Below are 6,000 nucleotides of genomic sequence, written 5' to 3'. Positions count from 1 at the left end.
TTAAGTGAACACAGAATAGTATACTTGTCAGATCTCTGGGAAAGGAAAGACTTTAAAACCAAGCAAGAGTTAGAGAGAATTACAAAATGTAAATTAAATGGTTTTGATTATATTAAACTAAAAAGCTTTTGTACAAACAAAAACAATATAGTCAAAATCAGAAGGGAAAGAACAAATTGGGAAAAAATATTTTTGACGAAAAACTCTGACAGGGGTCTAATTACTCAAATATACAAGGATTTAAAGCAATTGTGTAAAAAATCAAGCCATTCCCCAATTGATAAATGGGCAAGAGACATGAATAGGCAATTTTCAGGTAAAGAAATCAAAAGTATCAATAAGTACATGAGAAAGTGTTCCAAATCTCTAATAATTAGAGAAATGCAAATCAAAACAACTCTGAGGTATCACCTCACACCTAGCAGATTGGCTAAAATGAAAGAAGGGGAGAGTAATGAATGTTGGAGGGGATGTGGCAAAATTGGGACATTAATGCATTGCTGGTGGAGCTGTGAACTGATCCAACCATTCTGGCTGACAGTTGGCACTATGCTCAAAGGTCTATAAAAGAATGCCTGCCCTTTGATCCAGCCATACCATTGTTGGGTTTGTACCCCAAAGAGATCATAGATAAACAGACTTTTACAAATATATTTATAGCTGCGCCTTTTGTGGTGGCAACAAACTGGAAAAGGAGGGTATGTCCTTCAATTGGGGAATGGCTGAACAAACTGTGGTACATGCTGGTAATGGAATACTATTGTGCTAATAGGAATAATAAACTAGAGGAGTTACAGTTGAACTGGAAAGACCTCCAGGAACTGATGCAGAGTGAAAGGAGCAGAACCAGAAGAACATTGTACACAAAGCCTGATATAGTATGGTAAAATCAAATGTAATGGACTTCTGTACCAGCAGCAATGCAATGACACAGGACAGTTCTGAGGGATTTATGGTAAAGAACGCTATCCACAGAAGAAGCACTGCAGGAGAAGAAACACATAAGAAAAACAACTGCTTGAACGCATGGGTCTGGGTGGACATGATTGGGGATGTAGACTCGAAACTATCACACCAATGCAACTATCAACAATTTGCAAATAGGTCTTGATCAATGACACATGTTAAAACCAGTGGAAATGTGCATCAGCCATGGGTGGGGAGAGAGAGGGGAGTGAAGGGGAAAGTAGGAGCATGAATCATGTAACCATATTAAAAATGAATATTAAGAAATATTTAAAAAATGAAAAAAAAATGAACACTCTTCTGGAGCAGATTACAGGGATTCTATTCATGCCTTCCCATTCTGAATGGTTCTTTCTTTTGTGTCTTCCCATATATCTCTGATAAGAGAGCCACTTAATATACCAAAGGCTTTTCTTGCTATTTCTCAAAATCATGTGGTTACCAATAGAGTACTTAGACTGTCCATCATAATATTTGTCATTCGCAATACCTGACAATTCTTTTTTTCTCCAGTCATGCTTATTTCTGTAGTGACATCCTTTATACCATTCCTACAAAATTATTTGTTTCTTCTGTGTTATAATCTGATTATATCTACTATATGACTTCTTTAGCCAGAAGGTTATTCTCAATTTTAGTTCTTTGAAGAATGTGATGGTCCATGATATATAGAATTATAGCATCATCAGAAGACTGTTGATGTTTAAAAAATTAGCCTTTGTTTCAGGAGAAATCTTGGGGCTCTTAAAAGTATTATAGTTTATCAAATTCAATCTATTCCCTTCCTGTTCCACTTTAAGTTCAAGTCTTTGTTTCAATATCCATTAAAGACATATGTACTCATGGACTAACTCTACGGTTTATCCAACTTACGGCACATTTTAGTCTGAGTGATATATATTTTTAAAATTAATTAGACTTTTTCCTGTGTAGATAATAGTGGAAAATGTTTTTTGAACCACTAGCCTAATTTAGTAGGAAAGGCATACATATATGTAATAAAATAATAATAAGAAGTTTATTATTAAGATTTGTTATAGATAATGTTAAAGTGTGGCAGAGTTAGCATAATGTATATAGCCCTGTGCCTGGAGCCATTCTGCCTGGCAATTTGGAATCATGCTCAAAGGGTTATAAAAGAATGCCTGCCCTTTGATCCAGCCATACCATTGTTGGGTTTGTACCCCAAAGAGATCATAGATAAACAGACTTTTACAAAAATATTTATAGCTGTGCCTTTTGTGGTGGCAACAAACTGGAAAAAGAGGATATGTCCTTCAATTGGGGAATGGCTGAACAAACTGTGGTATATGCGGGTGATGGAATACTATTGTGCTAAAAGGAATAATAAACTGGAGGAGTTCCAGGCGAACTGGAGAGACCTCCAGGAACTAATGCAGAGCGAAAGGAGCAGAGCCAGAAGAACATTGTACACAGAGACTGATATACTGTGGTAAAATCGAATGTAATGGGCTTCTGTACCAGCAGCAATGCAATGACACAGGACACTTCTGAGGGATTTATGGTAAAGAACGCTACCTATATTCAGAGGAAGAACTGCAGGAGAGGAAACATATAAGAAAAGCAACTGCTTGAATGCATGGATCTGGGTGGACATGATTGGGGATGTGGACTAGAAACTATCACATCAATGCAACCACCAAAAATTTGGAAATAGGTCTTGATCAAGGACACATGACAAAACCAGTGGAAATGTGCATCGGCCATGGGTGGGGGGAGTGCGGGTGGTGAAGGGGAAAGTAGGAGCATGAATCATGTAACCATGTTAAAAATGATTATTAATAAATGTTTAAATTAAAAAGAAAAGAAATTTGGATTAAATTTAAATTTTTAAAGTCATGTACATAGAAATGATAATTTAAATAATGACATCTTAATGAAACCACTATGAAAATATGTCAGTAGTCAAGAGAATACATAGGGCAGTGATTTGGTATATGGGTAAATAGTAAATAACCTAATGAATGAAGAAGAAAAGGGTATATATTCAAAATACTATAAGAAAATCTGAGGAGTAAAAACCTTTTCTAAGCTTTTACATAACTACTTCAGACAACAAAATAGCTTAATGCAAATATTTTTTTCATGAACAGACATGTTGATTATTCATATATATCCATACATATAAATATATTGAGTCAAAAACTTTAAAAAAGAAAAAAGTATAATATAGTAGAAAGAGCATTGCAATGAGAATCAAAACACTTGTATTTAAGCCTCAAATTTGCTACTATGATATTTCCTATTGTATATTAACTTCATTAAATCTTAATTTTGCTATCTATAAAGTGAAAGGTTGAAACTAAAAAGGCTCTAAGCAAGGATTTCTTAAACTTTTTTATTTTATGGACTCCTTTAGTTTTCTAATGCAGTCAATGGTCTTCTCAAAATAATATTTTTAAGTATGTAGAATAAAATGTATAAGAATATAAAGGAAACTAATTGAATTTAAATCAAGTTACAATGTGTATATATACATATATATGTTGGAGGTTCTCTTGTATATACATTATATATAGTACCTGTGTGTACATGTGTATACATATATGTCTATTAGTTTGCTGTGTATGGATAGGCATGTTAAGGACCCCTGTTTTCAGGTCAGTTTTTAGACCTGCTATATAAGGTCTCTTCCAGTACTTCCAAAGTGTCAGACTCCTCACCCCCCACTGGGAAGACCTCAAAGGGTGTAATCCTCGAAGAGGCTCCTTAGAAAGGAAAGACTGTATTGGGGTTGTTGAAGGAAGATATTAGAAGGAAGATGAGACCCAATGGACTGGGTCCAATCTTCAGTGCCACTGATACTAGGACAAGACCACCCCCCCCCCCGTGCCCTATTTAAATGGCTTTTTTCCTTCAAGATGGAGTTTCTTCCCCTCAGCCCCTCCAATATCACCTCCCACCCTCAAGGTAACTGCTCCAAAATATGATTAACAAACTAACAGGATTTATTTTAAAAAATAAATCAATTCAGGGTTCAAGGGAAAAGGGTATTTGCGGATCAAGGTTAGAGGGGAAGGGGATAAATTTCACTAACAACTATAGTCTTCTCCCTGAGAGAACAGCCCTGGACTACTTCTGAGGCTTGGTCTCAGTAGCTGACTCTCTTCCCCCTACAATCTCCTATCATTAATCCCTAAACTAATGCAAGAGAGAAGTAACTGGGATGAATGAATTAGCAAGATCTGGTAAAAAATACTCCAAACCCACTTCCCTCAGGAGTCCAAGCTCTTGAGTCAAACTGGAAACTACTATGCCAAAAGTATTCTTGGATGGTAAATTGAAGTTTGTGGGAATTGATGTAGGGAGTGGTGATTTCCAGATAATCTCTAATATAGGGGTATGAAGGAGCAAGATTCACTCAGTATCCACCCAAAACCCAACCTCCTTTCCTCCCTTGTTTCCCCATCAGATTAGGAGTCAAGTGATAGTTGAGAAACTGCTCCTTCTCTGTGGCCCCTCCTCCATATTCTGAACATCCAACATTTTCCTGGGCTGTTTCAGGATCCATTCCACCTCCAGCTGTGTACTTTATTTTGGTTCCCTTTGCCAAATTTAATCCACACAGTTACATAGGGTACTATGATATGTAATATATTTTTCTTTTCATTTGAGTGGGAGGATATCTCTTTTTTCATTTGACTGACAGAAATATCAAATTGAATGATCTTATAATAGTATAATACCAGTAGTATGAATTTGGTCTATTGTTTCAGTGATTAAAGAGCTGAGGCATCAAATTCTCTGATTTTTTTGGCAAAGTTATGGATTTCCTTGAGAAGAAACTGAATTGTAACTCATTAAATAGGTTATATCTTTTAGAAAAGGAGCTTATAGGGAAGGCTAGGCTAATTACTAACAAGTAAGCTTTATCAAAGGCAAAAAATAGAACTATTCATTTAAAAAGTCGTTACCTTAAACATATTTAGTATTCCTTAGCAATGCAAAATTTTCTGATTTTACTATCATTCACAGAAATTGACTACAAATTTTCATTCAAGTGAGTAATTCTTAAATAAGCCATAGAAACAAAAATTTTTTCTAGCTTCGGTCCATTAAACAATGTTTCTAAACCATAGTCAAAATCAGACTGAATAACTCTGACATGTCTAATAAAATTTGTCTGATAGGTACATGTATATCACTTTAAGACCAAAACTCCTAAGAGTTCTTGGCAAAGAATCTTCCAAATTCTCCTTTTGAATAATAAATGGCCTCTTTATTTGTTTAATTAATCCATCTGAGAACTATAGTTTGTGAGTGCCACCTGAGAAAGGAAGGCACGGAGAAAAAGATATTTGCTTTTATTACTGGCTGAGAATATTTCCTTCCACAAGAGGAACATATGTGTTCCTTTGGCTGGTTAAAAGTACCCCCATCTGTTCAGTTGCTATGGAATATACAGAAAAGTTGGTCAACTTTGCCCAAGAGGTTTAAGTGTCACAGAATGATGAGTGTATATGAGCAGTCACCTGGAGACTAGAAAATTCCCAGTTTCACTTGGCACAAAGCATAAGAGAATCATATTCAATAGACCACCACTCCACATTCTATTACAGACTATGTTCTCTACAAAAAAGAAAATCTGATAAGGGAATGAGAGTGACCAAGAAAAAAGCAAATATTTTCATCTTCCAATTTAAAAAATGTTACTGGTGTCTTGAAAAACTCACTAAATCCTGAAAAGGAAAATGCCTTTGGGAGGAAGCATTTGATGTATAAAACAGAAAGCAAATTCAAAGAGCTATCTTAAATGTTGTTATGACAAAAGGGCAATCAATAGCACTTGCAATGGGGCTGGACCATTTTTGTGTTCTGGCACAAGACAAGATTGCTCTATTTGCTTTCAGAACATCTGGGCTGGCATCATGACTACTATTTTTTTTTTACTATACCTGTGTAACCATAGTTTAACTTTTCCAGCATAAAGTGTTTGCATCTTTAAAAACATGACAATTTAGAGGGTTACCTAAGGTTGCTTCCAGTTCTAGGTTATATGATTCAAACAACACA

This window comes from Gracilinanus agilis, chromosome 4, assembly GCF_016433145.1.
Source record: "Gracilinanus agilis isolate LMUSP501 chromosome 4, AgileGrace, whole genome shotgun sequence".
Classification (NCBI taxonomy): domain Eukaryota; kingdom Metazoa; phylum Chordata; class Mammalia; order Didelphimorphia; family Didelphidae; genus Gracilinanus; species Gracilinanus agilis.
The sequence above is the reverse complement of the archived record's forward strand: the minus strand, read 5'-3'. Positions refer to the sequence as shown.